This window comes from Heptranchias perlo, chromosome 29, assembly GCF_035084215.1.
Source record: "Heptranchias perlo isolate sHepPer1 chromosome 29, sHepPer1.hap1, whole genome shotgun sequence".
In the NCBI taxonomy this organism is placed as follows: domain Eukaryota; kingdom Metazoa; phylum Chordata; class Chondrichthyes; order Hexanchiformes; family Hexanchidae; genus Heptranchias; species Heptranchias perlo.
The window spans coordinates 20,437,149-20,463,273 of NC_090353.1; the positions used below are offsets into that span (position 1 = coordinate 20,437,149).

Sequence of the window (26,125 nt, forward strand, 5' to 3'; positions counted from 1 at the left end):
CTGTACTGTTCAACCCCCTCCTCTGATCTTTTACCAAGATCTCTTCTTTCAACTCTGCAACATCACCCGCTTTGGCCCTTACCTCTCCCTCCCTTATTGGACAGAAAACAGAGAGCAGGGATAAACAGGTCTTTTTCAGGTTGGCAGGCTGTAACTAATGGGGTGCCGCAAGGATCGGTGCTTGGGCCTCAACTATTTACAATCTATATTAATGACTTAGATGAAGGGAGCAAGTGTGATGTATCCAAGTTTGCTGACGATACAAAGCTAGGTGGGAAAGTAAGCTGTGGGAGGACACAAAGAGTCTGCAAAGGGATATGGACAGGTTAAGTTAGTGGGCAAGAAGTAGCAGATGGAGTATAATATTGGGAAATGTGAGGTTATCCACTTTGGTAGGAAGAATAGAAAAACAGAATATTTTTTAAATAGTAAGAAACTATTAAATGTTGGTGTTCAGAGAGGCTTGGGTGTCCTTGTACAAGAAACACAGAAAGTTAGCATGCAGGTACATCAAACAATTAGGAAAGCAAATGACATGTTGGCCTTCATTGCAAGGAGCTTGGAGTACAAGAGTAAGGAAGTCTTGCTGCAATTGTACAGGACTTTGGTGACTCCTCACCTGGAGTACTGCGTTCAGTTTTGTTCTCCTTATCTAAGGAAGGATATACTTGCCTTAGAGGCGGTGCAACGGAGGCTCACCAGATTAATTCCTGGGTTGAGAGGGTTGTCCTACAAGGAGAGGTTGAATAGAATGGGTCTATACTCTTTGGAGTTTAGAAGAATGAGAGGTGATCTCATTGAAACATGTAAGATTATGAGGGGGCTTGACAGGGTAGATGCTGAGAGGCTGTTTCCCCTGGCTGGAGAGTCTAGAACAAGGGGGCATAGTTGCAGGATAAGGGGTCGGCCATTAAAGACTGAGATGAGGAGGAATTTCTTTACTCAGGGTTTCAATCTTTGGAATTCTCTACCCCAGAGGGCTGTGGATGCTGAGTCGTTGAATATATTCAAGGCTGAGATAGATAGATTTTTGGACTCTCAGGAAATCAAGGGATATGGGGGTCGGGCAAGAAAGTGGAGTTGAGGTCAAAGATCAGCCATGATCTGATTGAATGGCGGAGCAGGCTCGAGGGGCCGTGTGGCCTGCTCCTGCTCTTATTTCTATGTTCTTATGTCACATAGACATTACAACGTGGAAATAGGCCATTCAGCCCATTTAGTCCATGTTGGTGATTATCCTCCACAGAAGCAATAGTCCTAATCCCATGTGTCCTCCCTGTTCCCATATCCCTTCCTTCGATCACCGATCTAACCTATTCTTAAATGTTGTTGTGGTCTCTACTTCAATCACTAACATTCCATAGCCTTACAACCCTCTGTGTAAAAAAGTTTCTCCAGTGCTCTCTCCTAAATGTCTTACATTTAATCTTATATCTATGTCCCCAGTTCTCGACCCCTCAATCATTGGAAACAGTCCATTTCTATTTACTCCATCCCATCCCTTCATAATTTTACACACCTCAATCAAATCATTCCGAAACTCCTCAGTTCACTTCACTACCTGGGTGATAACCTGGTGGAGTGGATCATCTGTCCAGTGTAGAATCCGCCTAATTTTCATCCCATTGATTTCAAAGGAATCATTTCAACCTGACCTGCCTGGTGGGAAATTGTCGGGGTTGGATCGGCCGCCTGTTTTACACCCTGCCCGATTTTAGTTAACATTGAAGTTGATGGAGAGTAAAATCGTGCGGGGTGTAGAAGGGGCACCAACCTGATCATGTCAATTTCCCACCGGGTGGGTTAGGTTGAAATCACCCCCCACATTTGAATGGGTTGAAAATCGGGCACATTCTACAATGGGCAGGTGATCCACTCCACCAGGTCACTGCCCAGGCAGGGAAGTTGAAAACAACCCCAATTTATCTTCCCGTGACATAATTGCTTCCAATTCCCCCAGTTTATTGTTGCACTTTATCTTTTTTTGGTTCATATTTAACATGTTTCCCCCGGCACCTTCACGGAAAGAGCATGCAAAGAACATTTGTCCCTTTTTGTAACACTCTTTCACACAACAGAAAAAGGAGGGGATAATTACAGGGAGGACATAGTAATACCTTGCACTTAACAGCCTAAAGTTCAGTTCACATGGAGTAGTGCCAGCAGGAACACTATGCTAGCTCATTTACAATGTCCTGATTTTGGGAGGGAGATGACACTTGGGCACAGTGCTGCTGAAGTAGTTGCTATCATCTTCCTAATTATGTGCTGCTTACAGGCCAAAGCTGTGCATGATCTCAGGGAGAGGACTAGGACAGGAGGGGGACTGACCATTCGATAAGAAGAGATGGCCCTCGCCTTTTCCAGCCCAAAAGCTAGGAAAGAAATTGAGGGAGTTTTAAGTTTGGTGCCACCACCCAGTAAGTATCCCTTATTTTTTATTATCCTCACCACACTCGCTTTCTTAATCGCCCCCTCTAAGGTTATATTGGCTAAGCAACTGCATTGCACACAAATGTCATATAGTTTTACCTCTCTGATGGCTTTATCTTGGCAATGCATTGTAAAGCTCTTCTTTTCACATAGCTTGTCCTGAAGATGAAGCGAAACCAAGTGGCACCACAGGCACATCAGAGCAGCGGGCAGTACTTCCCCTGCCCCTGGCACCAGCACAACCACTAGCACTTTAGAGAATTTACGGAGTGCGTGTCATGTCTTTGGGGTTTCTTTACTCCTTCTTACTTTTGATATTTTTGGCTTCCGTATGTGAAACTACTGTCATAGGTATTTGTGCTCTGCTGCTATGTGGTAGTTGCTGATTGGGATCATCTACCATGGGTGCAAAAGTTAGCCCTGGTTCCTCTATGAGGATCTTTAACTATTGCAGGTACCATAGACTACTGCGTAATAAAAGAACCACCACTGCTTCCTGGAGAATGAACATGAAATACAGGATCACATTATTGTAGTTTGAAATCACCTGAACATTTATGGAATGATATCTCTTCCTTTCATCATCCATTGGGGTTGACATGCGGAGCCCTTATGGTCACATAGTTCTCACATATAATGCCCTGGACTGATGGGAAGCCTACCAAGCCTATCTGGTAGATGCTCCCTGCAATGCCCTAGAAGGATCCTGTTGTATGGAAGCTTAATGCCATTGTGACCTTAACAGCTGAGGAAAGAATCATCCCAATCCTTGATGTTGCACAGCACATGGCTTAGTTCAATTTCTGCAGTGAAACAGAAGTGGAGAAGATAGGTCTGACATACCCAGGTGAGACAGCTGTGGGTATCGATGTAGTGAACATACCAGGGCCAAGTCCCCAAGGCCGTGTTCAGGGAGTGACCCCTGCCTGGAGCACACGAGGCCTGTCGATCAGGCAGATAGGCCGTAGTACACTCTTCCTGACCTCCTGATTTAATGGGAGAAGTTGTTTCTCAGTTTTACAGGTGGCGCTACATGCGTGCGCTAGCCATAAGAGCCACCAAAATTATGCAAATAGATACTTATCAGTCCTCGCAACAAATTCCCTGTGGCCGTTGGCAGTGCAGTTGTTTATTCACTGAACACTTATATAAAACTGCACTGGGAGCCCTCCCAGCTATATGCTGCTGAACTTTAATACTTCAACTTAGGCTGATTGACTTTTGAGCAATAGATTTTTCCTGCTGTTTTTGAGCAGACAAATTGAACTTTGTGCATCATAATTAATGCATTTACTTTTTCCTGTTGCTTGCTGCTGTTTTATTTGCCGTTCGGCACTCCTTGGTGCACAGCTCTAATAGCAGCATTCTTGCTGTCACCAGTTGCCAACCACAGCTGCTCAACAGGGGCATTCCAATGGGCCCATCAGTGGCTGATCTGAATTTGGCAGAGGAAGAGGAGCTCCTCCAGATGGAAGAAAGGAAGGTACACTTGCACCTTTTGGCGTTTGGCACCCATCAGCAGGCAGAATAGAACTTTCATTATCTGAACCAGTCATCATGTTTACTTGGACATATTTCAAGCCACTACTGGAGACATTTGCCAGATTAGTCAGATGTCCATATATAGGTACATCACGGCTGCATATTCATATATGCAGCCTTAGCATATATGAATCTTAAAGGATTCCATTTGCTCAGAATCCAGTTGTTGGCCAGTGGCCTGATAGCAGAGTCACATTAACACTAAAACTTATTTTAGGCTTGAAGTGCCAAACAGTAAATTCACAAGTAAATAATAGCAGAAACATGCATATATATAGTAGTTAGATCTTTACTCATTTTTATTTGTTTAAACTTGTTTATCTCAGGTATTGTAACTTGATACTAAATAGTTTGCAATCATTTTATCTGTGATTGTTTTCCAAAATAACATGCTTTCCTCCCAAAAAACAAATCTTAGGTCCAGTTTCTAAACTAGTTTTCTAACTGTGCTGATGGAACTGACCTGGTGCCATCTCATTAGCCTGCATTAAGCTTGTCACTGTGTAACATTTTCATGTAGATAAAATCAATTAGTTTGTCCAATCCAGAATTCACTGTAGGATGAAGCAACGATGGTAGCTGGTGGTGAAAAAAATGCAGCCTTGAAAAGCAGATTATACAGCACAGCAACACATGGTTCACACCACTGGTTGCATGATTTTGCTCCTTTAAAACCTTGATTTTTATTTTAAATAATGAAAGGATAGTGTTCCTCTTTAAAATACACAGGGGATGAGATTGGTCGTGTGCAATAGCACAAAACAGGCGATCGCGAATCAACAGCCCGTTTTACCTTCCTTCAGTGGGAAAGAAAAATCGGGCAGGGTGTAAGACTGCCTGCTGACTTACTCTCCCCTGTTATACGCAACTGCCCACGACCAATTTCCCCCCCAATATGTTTACTCTTTAAGATAATAGATTTCAATATTAGGAAACGCAACCTAACTTCTCACTAAGCACCAAGACCAGCCCAATGTGTGCCCTACCCCCTACCTGACATACCATGCTTTTTATACATTTTCCATTATGTTATGCTATATTGATATGGTATCTCTGAGCAATATTGGCCAGTGAGCAACCATTAATGATGAATGAGAATCATTTCAATGTATGAAATTGTGTCCACTAGAAATTGCCCTGAGGCTGCTGATGTTGGTTTCACTTTGCAGCTTTCAACAGCTGGGAGAGAAAGGCCACTATTGGTAGCATTAGGCTGGTTGGGAACAACTGATTGTTCAAACTGATGATCACACATCCTCACAACATGCGTTCTTCCCCCTCCAGACTAACCAAGTCAATAAAGTCAATATCTGTTTTACATAATGTTCATTGTATGGCAGGAAAACATTCCAGTACCAAGACAACAAAGGGTAGAACTTACTCTCACCAATTTTATCATGTGAATACTTAATACACGCATCAAAATTGTTCTCTGCTATTTTAATTGAGGCATTTACCCACTTAAAATAAATAGGTTAATACCGCCATTAAAATAGCAGAACGAGGAATTAAAATAAAGAGTTTAACACTTCCATTAAATTGGAAAAAGAAATAAAAATGAAAGAATTATCAGCTCCATTAGAATAGTGGAGAGAGGAATTTGCTGTGAGCATATTAAGTGTTCAAAAGTTGACAGCAATTTCTAGTCACTAAGGAGCTGTGACTATATGCAAAGTTTTACATTGTTTTCCTTCTTCCTATCCTGATGTACTGACTCTTGCTGGAGTAAGGCTCAATGGGTACCACCAGACCTCCAGTAACTTGTTAAAGTGAGCGTTCTCTTTGTGAACAATAACTGCTGGCACAAAATATAACTATGGAGGGTTTCACAGCCAAGCCTAATCCCTGTCCCTCAATCACTATCACATCACTGTCCCCACCTGTCCACATATGTACAATTTATTTCCTGCAGCAGGCACTGGTTAGTAATCAGGAATAGGATCTCTGACTTCTCACTAACCTGGAGTGTTAAAGTTAAGTGTACTACTGCTGGCTAGTTTGACATCAACTTACTCAATGAAGACCATAGCCCCAATATTCACGGGGTGGTGGGGAGGGTGCAGGAGAGCGTGTTAGCGCAGGAAATGGAGGCCCTACCAATCTTAATGGCAGGGCCTCAGCATATTGTAGGGTCGCCTCCCGCCCAGCAACTGGCCAAGTTGACAGCCTGGCCAGCTGGCGGACGTGGTCTCACGCGACAGGAGGCTTCAGGCCAGGACCCTTGGGGATGGTTCCCAGCACTGAGAAAGGGAGCATCAGCTCTGGGCCATGATCGGGAGCACTGGGGGGAGGTCTGCGATTGGGAGGGCGGTGGGGGAGGTCTGCGATCGGGAGGGTTGGGGGGTGGTCGGCGATCGGGCTGGAGGGAAGTCTGTGATCGGGAGGGTTGGGGGGAGGTCGGCGATCGGGAGAGTTGGGGGGAGGTCGGCGATCGGGAGGGCTCGGGGGAGGTCTGTGATCGGGAGGTCGGCGATCGGGAGGGTTGGGGGGAGGTCGGCGATCGGGAGGGTTGGGGGGAGGTCGGCGATCGGAAGGGTTGGGGGGAGGTCGGCGATCGGGAGGGTTGGGGGGAGGTCGGCGATCGGGAGGGCTGGGGGGAGGTCGGCGATCGGGAGGGTTGGGGGGAGGTCGGCGATCGGGAGGGCTCGGGGGAGGTCGGCGATCGGGAGGGTTGGGGGGAGGTCGGCGATCGGGAGGGTTGGGGGGAGGTCGGCGATCGGGAGGGCTCGGGGGAGGTCGGCAATCGGGAGGGTTGGGGGGTGGTCGGCGATCGGGAGGGTTGGGGGGAGGTCGGCGATCGGGAGGGTTGGGGGGAGGTCGGCGATCGGGAGGGTTGGGGGGAGGTCGGCGATCGGGAGGGTTGGGGGGAGGTCGGCGATCGGGAGGGCTCGGGGGAGGTCGGCGATCGGGAGGGTTGGGGGGAGGTCGGCGATCGGGAGCGTTGGGGGGAGGTCGGCGATCGGGAGCGTTGGGGGGAGAGGTCGGCGATCGGGAGGGCTGGGGGGAGAGGTCGGCGATCGGGAGGGCTGGGGGGAGAGGTCGGCGATCGGGAGGGCTGGGGGGAGAGGTCGGCGATCGGGTGGGTTGGGGGGAGGTCGGCGATCGGGAGCGTTGGGGGGAGGTCGGCGATCGGGAGGGTTGGGGGGAGGTCGGCGATCGGGAGGGTTGGGGGGAGGTCGGCGATCGGGAGCGTTGGGGGGTGGTCGGCGATCGGGAGGGTTGGGGGGAGGTCGGCGATCGGGAGCGTTGGGGGGTGGTCGGCGATCGGGAGGGTTGGGGGGAGGTCGGCGATCGGGAGGGCTGGGGGGAGGTTTGAGATTGAGAGGTCTGGGGGGAGGTCGGCGATCAGGAGCGTTGGGGAGAGGTCAGCGATCGGGAGGCCTGGGGTGAGGTCGGCGATCGGGAGCGGTGGGGGGAGGTCGGCGATCGGGAGGCCTGGGGGGAGGTTTGAGATTGAGAGGTCTGTGGGGAGCTGGAGATTGGGGCTGGGAGATGCTGAAGGCTTCCTGAAGGGGCTTGGGGGGAGCACCCCTGCTCCTCCTGGTCTACAAAGAGAGCTAAAAGAGGCACTTACCTCGGATAACCGGCAGCTCCCGCCTCTGATCAGCTACTGGGAATCCCACAGGTCGGGCCTTCCCCTCACATTGTTAAATTTAAGTCGCTGTGCCTTTGATGTCATCAGGTCGTGACAATTAACATACCAAAGTCACGGCCTGATGTTAATTAGGCTCCCGGCCTGCCTTTTGCGGGAGCCTCGACCATGGCCTGATTTTTAAAGGGGCGGGGTCAGGTTGCCCAATCCTGATATTTTAAACCCCCACCCCAGACCCTCTCCCGCCCATTGGGGAGGGATTAAAATCAAGGCCCATGAGTCGAACTACAAATTCAATGTGGCTTAGTGCTGTATTGGGACTTTACTCACCAGACCACTGGGGGAACTTAACCGCCTACTTTCATACAGAATTCCTCTAATATTGGGCAGGAGTCTTCAATCCTGTTTGGAATTGGTGGCTTACAACTTGTCAATCTTCCGATGATATGAGAGATCTGTGTCCTTGGTTTATTGGAATGGGGCTGTAAGTTTTACAGTGATATCCCCTTCTACGAAGCAGCTGGCTTCAAATTTTTTGCAAAGTCATCACACAGATACCTGCAGGCTGAATCTGGCATCTCCTGAGAATTCAAATCTGGAGGTGTAGTGATGTGAGCCAGTGGTGTATCACCATTTCACCAAAATTTACCAGCACTTTGATATGTCATCTTATAGTTAACACCCCATTTGGTTTAGTTGAAGAGATTCAGCAAAACTTAATCGTTTTACGATAACAATTATCAGAAAGATACAACCAAAGTAATAGTTTGCTAATAATACCAACATACTGTATGGAACAAGAAGGCCTGTATAGCCCATTGAGCTAATTTCTCCCAACAGACTGCATTCAATTTGTTCTGTCATTCTGAAATTCAATCTCCTGAGGAAGGTAAATAGCGACGGAAACTTCCAAGAATTAAAACTGAAATTTCTCCCTGATCTCCAAAGAGAATTGAGCAAAATGCCAGAATGTCAGTGTAACGTTCTAATCTACATTATTCAGCTCTGACCAGTCGCATTTCACAAACACCAATATTATAATTCCAACAGTTCAGGAACCAAGAGAAGGTTCACTCGACTGATTCCTGGGATGAGGGGGTTATCTTATGAGGAAAGGTTGGACAAGTTGGGCCTGTATAAACTGGAGTTTAGGAGAATGAGAGGTGATCTTATTGAAACATATAAGATCCTGAGGGGACTAGAAGGGGTAGATGCTGAGAGGATGTTTCCCCTTGTGGGAGAGACTAGAACTAGAGGCCACAGTTTAAAAATAAGGGGTCTCCCATTTAAGACGGAGATGAGGAGAAATTTTTTCTCTCAGAGGGTCGTGAGTTTGTGAAACTCCCTTCCCCAGAGAGCGGTGGAGGCAGGGTCACTGAATATTTTTAAGGCTGAGTTAGATAGATTCCTGATTAACAAGGGAGTCCAAGGTTATAGTAGGTAGACGGGAAAGTAGGGTTGAGGTCACAATCAGATCAGCCATGATCTTATCAAATGGCAGAGCAGGCTCGAGGGGCCGAATGGCCTACTCCTGCTCTTAATTCATATGTTCATATGAAAGATTTCCTCTGATCACCATTTTCACTAAATCAATTTTACTAGTAGCAAGCCTAAGAATTTCCTGCTATCTTTCATTAACACAGTCCCAATAGAAGAACTTTTTCTTCTGTATTGTTCCGGAATAGTTGATCATCTACATCCAGATCTACTCTTCCAACCTGCAATCCACAGGACTATACCACATGGTGGGCTAGATCGGGTGGCCGACGGCGCTGGCCAGCCGCCCAATTTGAGGGTCATGCCTCGTTACCATGCCGTCGATAGGCTGCGGGCACCAAACAGGCACCCCAACCCAGCTGGCAGCAAGGTAGGTCCAGAGGAGGGGGAGGAGGAGCGATCACAGCAGGGGACGGGAGCCCGGGATGGCAGCGGCCCTCATTATTCTTGTGGAGCCCAGAGGAGCACTCTTGCCCCTCCTAGCCTGCCAACAATAATTTTAAACTTACCATTTTTGGTGCACGCTCTGCCCAAAATGGCAATCAGGATCCTGTGTACATCATAGGACCCCCATTTGTATATTAAAGAGGCCTACCTCCTGAACCAGGCGAGCACTCAATGGTAGGTCCCTTTCAGGATTGATCGACAAGAGCAGGAACAAGGCGGTAAATTTTTCCCCATGATTATCAGGGCAGTACTGCCCTGTTTCTGCTCGGCAGAGCCAGTTAAAATCTCCCTCTCCCCCTCCCCCCCAGTGTATTTACACCCCCCCCCCCCTGTCGGGGCAATATCTGTATAGGTTAGAATGTAAACATCCCACATTCCCAATCTTATTTTCTAAATTAATTATCCCAATTTAGACCTTCCCTTTTAAGTTAACTCTTTTTGTTTGATTCTTTTTTACTACTACTGCTTTTATCCTCTGGTGATGCCCTTCCTCCCACTGGTGAAACTGTTATCTTTATTTGGTGTGTAGATTTACATGCCTGATTTGTGCACTGGTGTTGATTCCCAGCTGAAATCAGTAGGTAAGTCACATCAGACACTCCTGCCAGCCTCCTGTGTTACCTCCGCCCCCACCCCCTACTTGAAAGGCTCAGGCAGCTCTGAGGGAAGAGATAGAAATGTTATTCTGAAACCTGATTGGAGTAAACAACTCCCTCGAGTTTTTATTTGATAAGTTGGTGTGTCCACACTGCAAGCTTCACAGCAGGAATTTAAAGCAGGGTAAGAGTGAACACTTCAGTACCTTAAGCAGTTTGATTATTTATTATTAAGGTTGTATACAAGCCATAAATTTAAAAAATCAATGTCTTTCTTCATTGGTGGAAGCTTAAAGTTTGCCATGTGGGAGTATAGGGGATATTAAAACATTAGCTATCAACAACCATATCTGAAATGCTCAACCTTTACTTCATGTTGTCCTTCAAGGTTAAACCTCATTTTATAGCTTTCAGGGCGTCAATCTCAGAAATCCAGCTCCTTTTGTTATTTGTGTCTATAGTCCTGTATATAAAATTATCCATACACAGTTATGCTTCCTGAAACTGGTTTGCTAATCGCAAATTTATTTCTTACTGGTGCTGGTTTGTAAGGAGAGTGATTAGATATACAGCAATTGCTTTGCCTCTAGGTTCTCTAGGTACTTCTGCCTTAATCTCTTAGAGATTAAGGCAGAAGTCCAGATTTATAAGCCGAGTGTATTTGCACACTCTTACCTAAGATGTTTTAAAATTTAGCCAGCAAAAAAAAAGCTTTCTAATAAAATACTATTCTCAGTGATCACTTGAAAATGCAGTAAATGTATCTAAAAAACAATGTTGGTGCAGCTTTTGGAAATACATTATTTTCATCTGCTTTTGTCTTTAATGCAATTTAATTCAAATTTTTTGCAACATTAAAGTATTATTGCAGACACTTTGGGCACAATTTTAATATGCGGCGAGAAAAGTCTGGGGTTGGTGATTTGCGGGCACCAAACCCGAAAGGGAAGTAGGAGGGTTGCAGGCCAATCAAAGCCTCTTCCAGGTTTCCCGCCGGGCAGCCAGCCTGATTTGATAGGAGCTGCATGTCCGAGGGGAGGGGGGAAGAGAGAGAGAGAGAGAGAGAGGTCATCGGCAGTTAGAATAGAAATGGGGGCGGGGGGCGAGAGAGAGACACCGCATTGGTAGTTAGGGTAGAAATGGGGGGGAGGGGAAACAAAGATTCGAGTGGAGACATTGGATATCGGGATCAGAGGGCTGACATTGGACATCAGGATTAGAGTGAGGGGGTGTCCAGGCAGCATTGTTTTTTAAGGTATGTTTATTTAATTTGTTTGCAATGGGAAATGTAATTTTATTTAGTTTATTTTTCACCAGGCATGAATTGGAAGCCGTGGGAAAGCCGCCCAGCTAACGTTAAAATCTTTTTAACTATCCAATACACAAAAAATAAACTACCTTAAGTATCTCAATGAGGTATATTTGCTCCTTTAATTATCAGCCCGCTGGATTTAAGTAGGGGTGGGACTTCCTGGCGACTGCTGTACGCACGCACATAGATTTGCCTGAGTCTCATTCGAAAATGTGTGGGTTCAAGCCAGGATATCTGCCCGCTCCCAAAAACAGCGATTTTGATTGCCCCTCCCACCACCAACCCACCCATTTTTCCCTTTTAAAATCGTGCCCTTTGTGTGAGAAGCAACTAAACAAGTAATTTGTGTGAGTCATGATATTACTTTAAATTTACAAAGTAATTCAATTCCATTTCCTGACTTAAATTAAGAGAATTTAGAATATCATTAGTCTTAAAATGCAGTCATTAAAGCAGGTTTGTAATGAGTAACAGTTACTTATCACTTGGCTGGAAATGTGTTGCTTTGCTATTGCGAACTGCATAATAGTAACAGTGCATCATTCCTGAAAGAAATGTTTAAATGATCAGCAGCATGTCTATTCCATGCCAGCTCTACAGGGACTGTTTTGTTACAGAACTTTAAGGAATAAGATGACTAAATGCAGTAGAATACTTCCTATTGGATTATGTGGCCTACTTTGCTGCCTCAGGTGAAACAATCATTAAACACAGTCTCTTTCCTCCCACTTCTCATTTAGTTTAATTTAATTAATACATTCATAAAGACATGTTTTCATCTGAAAAAGTAGCATGCTCATTCTTATCTTTCAAACAAGCATGGCATGCAGTGTTACCATTTTTTTAACCGGGCTTTAGTTATGAGGGGACATTTGAGCAACTGGGGCTTTTTTCAATAGAGCAAAAATGGTTAGGAAGCGATCTGATAAAGAGGTGTTCAAAATTATGCAGGATTTTCATAAGGTAAATGGGGAAGAAACTTTTTTCGCTGGTCAGTGACTCGGTAACTAGAGGACATAAATTTAAGATAATCACCAAAAGAACTAAGAGAGAGGTTAGGAGACTTATTCTTTCACGCAGAGGGTCGCTCGGACATGGAATGCCTGACTCGAAACGGTGATGCAAGCAGAATCCTAATAGCTGTTAAAAGGGAAATGGATAAATATTTATGTTTTTCATTAGAAAGGATTGATGAAATAGGCCTACATAGATAGCACATAAAGAGACCTAGCACAGGTGCAATGAGCCAAATTGTCTCCTAATGTGCGATAAAAGTTCTATGATTCCACAGGAGAGGAAATCTCTCTGGTGATTTCAGTCCTGTATGTTTATCCCAGAATCCTAGCTGTTGGTTGATCTAGTAACAGGAAGCAGTTTAAAGCCTCTGGGTTGGACTTCAACTCGGAGCAGGTTTCCAATGGGAAGCTACTCTGGCGAGTTAATTTCTCGCCCACCAGAGGCAGCAGGAGGCCACCAGTTTTAACCGCCGGGCTTCATTTAAATGCCACCAATCCACCGTCCGCCAGGAACAGAGACCTCATGGGCACAGAGCGACTGCTGGCTGCGGCTGATCAGGTAGCCAATCTTTCCCTGCCAACAGCCACTCCTCCTGATCTCACAAAGGAAATGTTTCGACTTACCTTGCCGGCCTCTTCATCCTTCCCACCCAGCTTCAGCTGAATTAGTGGGTTAACGTTCACCCAGTGTGTCATCTTCCAGTGCTCTATGTTAGTACCCTGCGGTATTTTAAAACTTCTTTTAAAACCAATGCCATTTAGTTAACAGCAATAAGTGAACATCAGAACACCTTATCCATAAAAACCTATTAAAGAAATCATTCCCAATTATTTCTTTACAATGCTGTAGAGAGTAACTTTTTCAATAGCAGTGTAATTAAGGTGTTGTGAGAATGCACAAGAGCCATGTTTAAATAGTAAACTTAACATTAATTAGATGGAAACGAGTGCTTGTAGGACTTATTGAACTTGTCGCTATTCATTCAGCTTGCCCACATAAAATAGTTAATAAAGGCATGTAATATTCTGGCCTTTCAGGAAGTGAGTTCATAAAGCTGTATCTTTAATTGCTACAATCTAAGGGGGTAATTTTAAGCTAACCTGCCTGGAGGTAAAATGACGTGATCAGATTGGCTGCCCAATTTTACTTTTTGTTAAGTTCAGTGGAAGGCTAAATCGGGCAGGGTGTAAAACAGGTGGCCAATCTGATCGTGTCCATTTCCCACTGAGCAGATTAGGTTAAAATTACTGAATATTTAGGAATTGCTTTGGGTGTTCCTCTGTGTTTAAGCTTTTTGGAGGAAGACGATGACCCAGGCACATCCGCCTTCCTGAGGACAACTGTCTTCATAGTCTATGCTTCACCAGGGTCTGAGTTGTGCCGTCTGCTGGAATCTGACCTGCAAACGTAATTGATCACAAAGACAGCATTGTCCGTGGCAACGAAGGTCACTACGGCCCTAAATTTTCATGTCTCCAGCTATTTCCAGCATTTGTCAATCCATAGTGCCACAGATGCATTAAGCAAGTCATTGATGATTAATTAACCAGGGCAAACACCTTCATCAATTTCCCCATGGAAAACCAGCAGCAGAATGAGATGAGTCTTTAATGTTTCTATTTCACAGGTGTCTCCAAAGTCCAGGGTATTTACTGCTGATACTCGTGTGGCCATCTGGTCCCCTGTGCAGAATGCCGTAGCCTTCATAAACTGCAAGGGGTTCAACTCCCATCAATACGCAGGTGGTCAGTGACCAATAAGACAACAGCCATGAATCCTATAAAGACAATCCTCTGTATTTGGTTTATTTGAAGGAAAAGGTAATCTGGAAGGTTGGTTTCTGGGCGACTTAGACTCCCATTTTCTGCTCTGGCTCTTAACTCCTCTCTGACAACCATGGACACCAAGTGAATGCAGATATACTGAGGCCTATATGGCCACAAGGATCATTTATGAGCATGCCATTGGCATCTTTCATGCTACTCTTGGCCACACAAAAATCAGTGGGAAAAAAAAGACACTTACCTGGTCCCTTTTAAGGACCAGTGATTAAGCCAAATCAATGCCTAATACCAAAGAGGGGAGTGTGCGCACACTCAGCCTATTGGTACCTCAAAATTGCGGATTAGCAATAGATTTCCACCTGAAACAAGGGGCCACCCATGTGAAGGCCCCAACCAACATGTCAGTGGACATAACGGGAACGAAGCAGTTAGCTCAGCACCACAATTTCCAGAGCACCACCGCCTCGTTCCTTCCCAGCAGAGGCCATGAAAATTGGCCCCAGAGTTTCCCTTCCCCACACTGTCTTGGTTATATTGAAGGACTTACGTTGCGGTGATAAGGGGGGTGATTTTAGGAGGCAATTTTGGGGGCGGGGGGGGCTCCGAAAATCGCGGAAATCCTGTTCGGGTTCGGAAGCCAGCTCCAACCCGCCAACTTCCGAGTTTCCGAGGGACTCACCTGTGTGTGCGCGGGTGACCCGAAAACGGAAGTCCCGGCGGCAATTAAAGCTGCGGGATGACAGTTAAAGAGTCAAATGTACTTCATTGAGGTACTTAAGGCACTTTACTTGTGACAGATTAAATACTTAGAGTGATTTTTAACTTACCTGGGTGGCTTGCCCACCGCTTCTGATTCACGCCTGGTGAAAACACAAAATGAACCACCCTTTGCACCCTGCTCCGATGTCTGAGGTCTCCCGCTCCGATGTCCCCCTCTTCACCACCCCCCCCCAGTCCCCCTCTTCACCCCCCGACATCCCCCTCTTCACCCCCCTCCCCGACGTCCCCCTCTTCACCCCCCCCGACGTCCCCCTCTTCACCCCCCCCGACGTCCCCCTCTTCACCCCCCCCCCGACGTCCCCCTCTTCACCCCCCCCCGACGTCCCCCTCTTCACCCCCCGGCGTCCCCCTCTTCACCCCCCCCCCCGACGTCCCCCTCTTCACCCCCCCCCGACGTCCCCCTCTTCACCCACCCCGACGTCCCCCTCTTCACCCCCCCCGACGTCCCCCTCTTCACCCCCCCCCCGACGTCCCCCTCTTCACCCCCCCCCCGACGTCCCCCTCTTCACCCCCCCCCGACGTCCCCCTCTTACCCCCCCCCGACGTCCCCCTCTTCACCCCCCCCCTACGTCCCCCTCTTCACCCCCCCTGACGTCCCCCTCTTCACCCCCCCTGACGTCCCCCTCTTCACCCCCCCCGACGTCCCCCTCTTCACCCCCCCCGACGTCCCCCTCTTCACACCCCCGACGTCCCCCTCTCACCCCCCCCCCCGACGCCCCCCTCTCACCCCCCCCCCGACGTCCCCCTCTCATCCCCCCCGACATCCCCCTCTTAACCCCCCCAATATCTTCCCCTCTTCACCCCCCACGATGTCTTCCCCCTCTTCACCGCCCCCCCCCCCCCCCAGTCTTCCGTTCCAGCGCCGGATGATGTCTCGTGCTTTCTCTTTCTCCCACCGCCCCCCCCCCCTCCAGCCGTGTTGCAGCTCCTGATGGCATCCAGCCTGTCAATGAGGCTGGCTGCCGGGCGAGAAACCCAGAGAGGACGTTAATCATCAGCAATCGACATGCGATTGTGTCGGAAACGGTAAGTTTTGTTCATGTGGGATGTGCCAACCCGCCACCATTGTAAAATCCAGCCGAAGGTCTTTCGCACCACCAGAATGATATCACTTTGTCAATCTGACTTAGTAGCACTTAGAAAGTTGCTGGGATAAGGCTGACCTGCTGTGCTAGTGACATATACAAGCTGCAGTTGTATAACAGAGGTTTCTTAAGTTAAAAATAACTCAGGCGACCTGCTCTACCGTCTTTCAGTTTCTACTGATTGAAAAGAGCTGACTGCATTGTTTGTCCTTTTCAGCCATTCATGTTTCTGTTAAAATGCACCTAATTCTGCCCCACTTAATGCAGTATAACTGGAATATATATCCTGAACCTATCTGAAAATGTTCCATTTAAATTAGGAATCGGATAGCTTTGATCTTTGTGTCTTTAGGAACTTGTCCTTAGCAATTATCAGTGTACCGAGAACTTGGGTATCATTCTTTGTGAGAACCCAAAGATCAAATTCTGGATAAGCCTCCTAGAAATTTTCTATAAGAAATTAGTTGTAACATTCACAACTAACTCTACTAATGTTACAGAGTGAGGAAGGTGTGTAGATTTAGAAGCTAGAAATCTTTACAATAGATCTCACCAGTCATTTAACAGAATCAAATTCTGAAACAATTTTAAAAATATTAAAGTACAACAAAAGAATCTTTTTTTATTAACAATTAGCAATTGACCTAATTATAAGAACAGAAAGTAAAAAGAAAAGATGATGGAAACTAAACAAGTAATTATAATGACTAAAGGGTGCACTGTATGATCGCACTGCTTTTCACAACTGCTTGCCAAATAAGGACTGAAACTCCCAGCATAATTGTACAGCAAATGGTTACTAAATTTTCTGCAGTTATTTTCCAATTAATTTGATAATGTTTTAAACTACCCAAATCAGAAAAGATTTTCCAGTAATTACTGGGGCACTTTTGTTAGAAGCTGTTTTCATTAGCAGGGGTTGAAATTTATCTTTCATACATGCTGGTTAGGGACCTCCGAGTGTCAAATGTACTTGTCTACAGACGGCATTTAATGACCTGCCAATCTGTTCCTAGGTTTCATTAAACTACCTCACCGCAAGAGGAAAATTATCAGGTTCTGACCAAAAAGATAAAGAGCAGATTTTTAAATAAGGTGTCAGCCAAAGTGAACATTTTTAATGGCAGATGAGAAAATACGTTGAAAAGAAATGTTTGTTGATGTGTTTCAAAATCTAGCATGGATCATCAAGTGATATTTCAGTATTGCTGGAAGTATTTAATGTCTATTTAAACTAAATAATTAATTTATAGTATTGCTCTGTCGGACCATAGGGGCTGATTTTCCTGTCATAGTGTCTGGGAAATGTATATTCCTGGGCAATAATGACAGGAAATATGATGGGCATCCATAATGCTAAGTCCAGAGCTTCCTTGAAAGAGCAGATCTGAGCTTGCGCCAAGCGTTCCAATGGAAATGAGGCAGGAGGACATCTCACTTTCCTGTGCTTTTGTCCAAAGGCCACAGGCACCCAATGAAACTGGCAGTGGGCTGCGTACCTGGGACCCATTAGAGTGGAAGGTCAGATGAGGCCAGTCAGCAAGGCAAGGGAGGCCACAAAAGTAGGTGCTCCCTTTCTCTTATACCTTCCCAATAGGTCTTTGGGTGCTCTGAGGTCTGAACAGGCAGTGGAGCATTTCAGATTCATTTCATCTGTCCAGCACTGGGGAGGGGTGGGGGGAAGCGGTGGTGGTCAAGAAAATCAGCCCCCTAAAAATCAGAAGCTAGACCGTGTGTTGATATATTATTGATACTCGCTGATCAGAATTAAAACCAGTTCAAGATATCGACATATAAAGTAGATGGGAAATTGAAACAGTTCTGAAATCAATGAGGGAATGATCTGTCCCAAATTAAATGTCATCGGGACAATTCATACCAGAGCAATAGTCCAAAGATTATAATGCTGTGGAACTGAGAAGATACAGCCTTGTCAAAAAACAAAACTAATTTTGTGATCTTGTCAAAAACACAATATGGTCAGCTGTCACTTTTGCCATTTCTTGACAAATCCAGGACTGGAGTGTTGGAAGACTGTCAACTCCTGGGAGAAACCAATCTCATTGATACCAAATCTGAATGCAAATGAATCCATGCTTGGATCTTATCTGAATGATCACATGTCTCTTAAAGGAGTAAAAGTTTTAAACAATGTAAGTGTATTCTTAAAATCTGTTTCAGAGCTGTGTTTATAAATAGGAAATATTATTCACTTTTTAAAAAGTAGTCTAATTTTGATACAAGCTTTATCTGTTGGTACAATATAGTGATTTACAAATTCAAGGGAGACATCCAAACTGGTTATAGACCACTACCTATTATCCTTATTATCCTTTTTATCTTTTTTTGCAATTTTTTTAATCCCTTATTGTAGGGGGTGGTGGTGTGTGTCAGCTTCACCTGTGACTTCTGAGCGGTCCGAATCGCTCCCACTCCCTGGGTTCTAGACCTTGGACTTATTTGGGGGTTGTGACAAAGTGCAGCAGACAACTGGTTTTGGTGCAAGAAAAAGAAACTGTGTTTATTGAAGTCACAAATGAACTTATAACATTAGGATTACACTGAGATTATACAGACCTACAAAATACACTTAGTTAAGAATGGGGAACACACGGCATAATGAGGGAAAATCACGCTACTAATCCCCTTACCCTTGTCCCACCCCCAAAACCTAACTAAATTGAACTAGGAGAGGTCAGGGATCATGCTCACCAACCAGGGTTCCTTGACAGTTCGAAATCCAGCCAGGTAAGCTGGTTGCAGTTTTGGGTGCGCTCTTTGTGCCCTCTGGGACCTGCCGTCCCCACGTGGTCCTGGTCTGTGGAATCTGCGAAGGTTCTTCAGTTGGGTAGAGTCCACTGATGCGGTAAGGCGCGGTTGTGGCTGGGCGATCTTCGTGGAGGGCTGCGGTTGCGGCCTTGTTGTCTTCGGTTGAGCCTGCCACGCCGTGCCCCTCGCCGTGATGTTGCCTGCGGGCCTGCGAACCTCTGGATCTCCTTCCTCCGCTTGGCTCAGCTACCTCTCCCTGCTTAAACTCTGCTTCAACTGCTTAACACCTGCTTACAACCTCTGCTTAAAACCTGCTCCAAAACTGCTCACCCTGCCCCTTCGTAACTGGTGACCCAGTTATACTGTTTTTTTGAATTTCTTATCTGAATCCAAATCAAGGTTAGTTCTTCGTCTGATTTTGGTGGGCTTCTTCAGGTGATTGTTGTCTCGTTGTTTTTAATGGGCCCGCATAATGTTTATCGTTGTCTTCCTGTCCCCGTAACTAGTCTTGAACTGAAAGCCATTGTATATGTGAAATATTGATGGGTTTGCATAATTGCATTGATTGCTACCTTCCTGCCTTAGTAGTTAGTAGCGATTATTTATGCAAGGTTTTGATGGGCTTTAGTTTCGTATAAGATGAAGTCTTTCTCTGGGTTGATTGTTTTAAAGGGAAGAATGCGTATTCTGTCTCCTCTCGTTGTCTGGTTTCAGGCAACAATCCGCACTGCATCCAACAAGCCCGGGCATGTCCAGTCCCAGGCCCTCATGGGACTAGCCTGCTGTCTGCAGGGTTCTACACTTAACCCAGCAGTTGGGTCCTCTGCCATAAAAGTCCAAAAGTCATATCCTTGTTGATGATATGAAAAATGTGGGAATTTTGAGAACCCTTCATTATCTCAAATGATTCAATTACCAGCAGTGGAAACCTGTTTTTGAACAATAACCAATAATCCTCACTGATAAACCTTTATAAATTTTCAATAAAGAAAGGCACAGTTTTTTCAACCATTGGCTAAGTTCACATCTGTGAAGAAGTACATGAATCTCATTGGCAGAAAGCTGAAGTCTCTGGCTCCAGACTTCATCTCGAGTTCACATCATTTCAGGGCTTTTTTTTTTACATTCTTTCAGTCCTTTTACCAGGCAAAGGTACAAACTTAAAATGTGACAGGACGAGAGACTAAAGGCCTGAAAATCCTTAGCACTTGACCCAACGGTTGTGCCAGGATGATGCCCATTAGTGCCCTTCAGCGCTGACCCCCTCAGGGTCAATAGGCAGGCACATCATTCGCCTGGGGCAGGTGGATGCAAGAGGCACTTCGGGCAGCCCCCAACTCCAGCGACTGCCTGCCATTGGCGGTTGCTAACCCAGCCTCCCCCTCCAGACCCCACCCAGTGTAAGGGACCAATCAAGGTAATTTTAAAAAAAATCTTACCTGTCTCTGGAGGTCCAGGCCATTTGGCCCACCTGGAGTCTGGTGTGCCTCCTCTCAATTTTGTGATGAGTAATGAACCAGAATTAGTTAACAATTCAATCAAATTATGGTCAATATTTGCAAGATGCGAGGGAGCATTGTGCAAATAGTGACCATAATATGATTCAATTTGATATTGGGTTTAAGAGGGAGAAGGGAGAATCATAAACCAAGGTTTTAAATTTAAGTAAGGTAAGCTTTGAGGCGATGAGAAATAAATTGATCACAGTAAACTGGGCCGAACTGTTAATGGGTAAACCTACAGACAAACAGTGGGAATTATTCGAAGAAGTATTTGGCATAATACAAAACCAATCCATACCCCTAAAAGGCAAAGACTCCTCCTGTGTAGTTAAGCAACCATAGTCAAGAAATGAGGTAAGAGATAGTATCAAACTCAAAGAAAAGCCTCACACAAATGCAAGGAAAAGTGGAAATCCAGCAGACCGGGAGAGCTATAACAAGCAACAAAAAGATACAAGAAAGTAATAAGAGGTGCATAAAGGGAATTTGAAACAATAAATTAGGAGGTACATTTGATTGTGTAGATTTGAGCAGGAAGTTGCAAAGTGACATAGACAGATTAGGTGAGTGGGCAAAACTATGACAGAAGGCGTTCAATGTGGGGGAAGTATCATGTTATCCACTTTGGATCTGAGAAAGACAAATCAGAATATTTTCTATTAAAATACTTAATATTTTCTTAAAAGCTAGTGCATAGATACAAAAAGTAATCAAAAATGCTAATGGAATATTGGCCATTATCTCAAGGAGGTTGGAATTCAAAAGTGAGGAAGTGATGCTTCAGTTGTACAGAGCCTTGGCCAGACCCCATCTGGAATACTGCGTTCAGCTTTGGACAGTGAACCTCAGGAAAATTGTTTTGATCTTGGAAGGGCTACAGTGCAGATTCACCAGAATGATAGCATGGCTTAAAGGGTTAAATTATGAGGGTTGCATAAAAGTGGCTACTATTCCTTTGAGTTTAGAAGGTTGAGGAGCGATCTATTCAAGGTGTTTAAAATGATAAAAGGATTTTTAGGGGAGATACAGAGAAACTATTTCCTCTGGTCAATATTTGCAAGATGCGAGGGAGCATTGTGCAAATAGTGACCATAATATGGAACAGAAGGGCAGAAATCAAAAATGTCACCTTTAGGACTGAAATCAGGAAGCACTGTTTGCTAACCACCCCCCTGCCAGAATTCTGCCTTCTTTGCTCAAAACATTGTGGAATTTCTGGGCTGCTATATTTGTTTCAGAGCAAACAAAAGGTTGTATTTTCCTCTTTCACTGGTAAGAGAAGATAACCGTGCAAAACATTTGCTGTGCGCTGGTGGCTGTTCTTCTGTAAGTTTCAGTGGGAAATAGAACTCTATTGGCAGTCCAAAAACACCCTCTGGAATTATTTCTTTTTCTTTCTCAATACAATTCCTTGATTCCTGTCATGCCAGCAACATAATTCTGCCTATTTTTAAAGTATATACACTGTGGGAGAGCCATGCTCCCCACTGTGTGTATTTGTAATTGGGTCCAAGCCAGTTTGCATCTTTTCTTTTACAGAGAAAATCACGAGCCCAAGTATAGCATACTTGCCTGGATCCTGGTTGCAGTGGCTGATGCAAGCCTCCATTTGCATCAACAGCAGAGACCAAAACACTTCGGCAGCAACGCAATCAAAGGATCTTTTTCCACACTGTTCAAAGGAAAATAAACAGAATTTCACAATCTTGTACACACTGGTACAATCATCCTTTTTTTAAAACATGGGATCTGCAGGAGCATATATTGATAAAAATCAGCATTTTTGTTTAATAACATATTTATATTGCTCTTTAGCCTACAAAATGTTCCAAAGCTCCTCAAACAATACAATAATACTTTGAAGAACAGTGATTGTTATCAGATAGACACTGCTTTTGAAATATTGGGAGTGATTTTAAATCCCAAGAATGGGTGGGTTGGGAGCGGGTGGGAGTTGAAAGTAGTTGTTTTTTTGGGTCATAACCGCAAAATTTTCAGACTTTGCATTCCCAGTGGGAAGCCTGTACTTTTCCGTGCCGACGTTAAACTCGGAAATAAAGCCGGGTTGCGGTCGCGACCCAAAAAACAAATGTTTTCAACTCCCACCCGCCCCCAACCCACCCATTCTTGGCATTTAAAATCACCCCCATTAGTACATTAGTATCACACATTTCAGGATCAGGGTGTTTTATTGGTCATGAACCGTTTTCCTGGTGGCCTATAAAAATGACCCTTCACAAACATCACAGCACACTCCTTTAGAGGAAAGGACAGGCTGACAAAAAGGGAATCAGGAGCACAATCCTATTTCCTACCATTGCTGCAAGCATAGCCACCCAACTGCTCTCTCAGACAGGTAGAGGAGCCCCTGGCCAGGACTTCTGAATGACCTTAAGTTCATTTTGAAGAAGATAAATCTTCAATAGTTGGCCTCGGCATAAAAAAACAAATCAAGTTGATCTTTGCTTCATAAACAGTTAACAAAACAAATTTTCAATTTTGATGGTATAATCATAATTCTTTTTTTAATATATTATTCTTTTAATTGGTTAAAAAATGTTGATGCAATTTTTATTACAAGAACTAAAACAAAACGTAACTAAGATTAAAAAAAGTGTTTATCTCTTCAAGTTGACTTTTCTCCTGAAGGCATCACAATATTAGCAAAGTAAGAGATACCTAGGATAACTTATTGGAAGCTCTTTTTTCACAAAAAAGCAACTATTAATATCAAAGATTTTTTTTAAGGAAGTGAGGATTGATCTATTCAATCACTTATAAGGAAACCTTGACCCAAATGGCTGATCAGGATTATCCAGTCAATAGCTGATCCATTCTAAAAATTTATATTGAATTTACTTAAGAAATAACTTTACAACTCCAGCCAGCTGACCATTAATGATTAGAAAGTCATGAGTAGCATTCACCTGATTTTTGAAAGGCACGGCCGGCAGGCAAAGCTCCTCGCCAGCATCTCAGACTCATAAATTTACTGCTAGAGTGCCTTATCGTGTCAAAATCTTTGAGTGCATCATATGCAATGAATTACTTTCTGAAGTGCAGCCACTATTAATACATAGGCAAACAAATTGCATCACTATATCTCACAAACAACACTAAAATGAATGACCAGTTATTGTTTTCTTTGGTGGTATTGATTGAGAGAGGAATGTTAACCAGATTAGCGGAAGAACTCTCCTGCTTTTTGAATATGGCCGTGGAAATCTTTGATGTTCACCTCAACAGGTACAGCGTAATTTAACACCTCAAATGTAGGACAGCACATGGAAATTCAGCACTCCTTCAGCACTACACTGGATTATCAGACTAGATTATAAGTTTAAATCTTGGCATGGGGCTTGAACCCACAACCGTCTGACTTAGAGGCAAAAGTGATGCCATCTAAGCCGACTGCTACACAAAGACCAAAAATGCCCCAGGTTTGATAACCATTCAGTGTGGAGTTACCTGATCTCAGCTAGTGTGGCAGTAGTAGGTGTATCATTGGCAACAGCACCTCTGGATTAGGGGAGTAGAAAATGAGCCTGTGTTCTCATTTCTGATCTCTATCAGTGACCCCTGTTAGACATGCACACACATAGACACTGATAAGAAACAGAACAGGGTCAAGTTCGTTTGTGATGCTCCACAGTTAAATAACCTGCAACATTCACTGTCAAAGCTCATACATAAATAATAACCACTTGGTAGCAGAAGGTGCCTAACGTCCATGGTACTGTACCCAACAGAGGCAATGCTTTTAGGAGAGGAGGGGAGGTGAGAACATTGGCAGATAAAGTTAGACAGAAAAGAGAAAAAATAGTTCGGAAGTTAACTTAGTTTTTAACAGATGCAATACCACCCATCAAATCACAAGTTAGCACTTCAAGCATATTCTATCTAAGGGCCAGCAAATGTCACATCAGAGGTTTGCACAGATTTAATGCTTAAAATAAACTTATTAAACATTGAATTTCCAGCTCAAATTGAGAAGGATTGCAGTCAGTGAGAAGATGACAAACCAGACTTTTGCTAACTAGGCCCTCTTTTAGAAAAGATGGACAAAATGGAAAAGGAAGAGGCAGGAGGGTAGCCCTGATAGTAAAGGATGAGGTAAAGGCAGGAGTGAGAAAGGGTCTTAGCTCAGAAAATCAGGATGTAGAATCAGTATGGGTGGAGCTAAGAAATAACAAGGGGCAGAAAACATTGGTGGGAGTAGTTTAAAGGCCCCCTAACAGTAGTTAAAATGTTGGACAAAGTATAAATCAGGAAATTAGAGGCGCTTGTAACAAGGGTAATGCAATAATTGTGGGGGATTTTAATCTCCATAAAGACTGGACAAACCAAATTGGCAAAAATAGTTTGGAGGACGAGTTCATGGAATGCATTCGAGACAGTTTTCTAGAACAATATGTTGAGGAACCAACTAGCGAACAGGCTATTTTAGATCCAGTATTATGTAATGAGACATGGTTAATTAGTAATCTTATAGTTATGGATCCTCTGGGATAGAGGGATCTTAATATGATAGAATTTCATATTGAGTTTGAGAGTGAAGTAGTTAAGTGCAAAACTAGGGTCTTATATTTAAACAAATCCAATTTTGCAGGTATGAGGGGCGAGTTGGCTAAGGTAGATTCGGAAATTAGATTTAAAAATATGATGGTAGATAAGCAATGGCGAACATTTAAAGAAATAATTCATAGTTCCCAACGAATGTACATTCCCTTGAGGAATAAAAACACCACGGGAAAAGTGATCCAACCGTGGCTAACTGGAGAAGTTAGGGATAGTATTAGATTAAAAGAAGAGGCTTATAATGTTTCCAGAAAGAGTAGTAAGCCTGAGGATTGGGAGGGTTTTAGAAATCAGCAAAGGATAACTAAGAAATTGATAAAGAGGGAGAAAATTGAATATGAGAGTAAACCAGCAGGAAATATAAAACCAGATTGTAAGAACTTTTATAAGTTTATAAAAAGGAAGAGATTAGCAAAAGTAAACATGGGTCCCTTAGAGGCAGAGACAGGAGAAATTATAATGGGGAATAAGGAAATGACAGAGACATTAAACAAATATTTTATATTTGCCTTCACAGTAGAATACACAAAAAACATAACGGAATTAGTGGGAAACCAATCTAATGAGAGTGAGGAACTTAAAGTAATTAAGATTAGTAAAGAAAAAGTACTGGAGAAATTAATGGGACTAAAAGCTGACAAATCTCCTGGACCTGATGTCGTACAACCCAGGGTTTTAAAAGAGGTGGCTGCATTGGTTTTGATCTTCCAGAATTCCCTAGATTCTAAAATGGTCCCCGTGGATTGGAAGGTAGCAAATGTAACCCTTCTATTCATAAAAGGAGGGAGATAGAAAACAGAACTATAGGTCAGTTAGCCTGACATCAGTAGTAAGGAAAGTGCTAGAATCTATTATTAAGGACGTAGTAACAGGGCACTTAGAAAATCATAATATGATTAGGCAGAGTCAACATGGTTTTATGAAAGGGAAATCGTGTTTGACAAATCTATTAACGTTTTTGAGGGTGTAACTAGCAGGATAAATAAGGGGGAACCAGTGGATGTAGTATATTTGGATTTTCAAAAGGCATTCGATAAGGTGCCACACAAGAGGTTGTTACACAAGATTAGGGCTCATGGGTTTGGGAGTAGTATATTAGCATGGATTAAGGATTAGTTAACGGACAGAAAACAGAGAGTAGGAATGAATGGGTCATTTTCAGATTGGCAGGTTGTAACTAGTGGGGTGTGC

General features: G+C 44.2%; 1 protein-coding gene across 2 annotated transcripts in view; it reads left to right on the forward strand.

Annotated features, from left to right (window-relative positions):
* The window catches only part of LOC137299481 (leucine-rich repeat and immunoglobulin-like domain-containing nogo receptor-interacting protein 2), a 128,660-nt gene that overhangs the window by 22,348 nt on the left and 80,187 nt on the right, over positions 1–26,125 (forward strand). The window contains exon 2 of one of the 2 annotated variants that reach the window (XR_010957908.1): positions 2,279–2,414. The exons of the other annotated variant lie outside the window; for it this stretch is intronic. The gene's annotated coding sequence lies outside the window, so the exon portion shown is untranslated. Of the gene's footprint in view, positions 1–2,278; positions 2,415–26,125 lie in introns of those variants that run through there. 2 annotated transcript variants of the gene reach the window in all.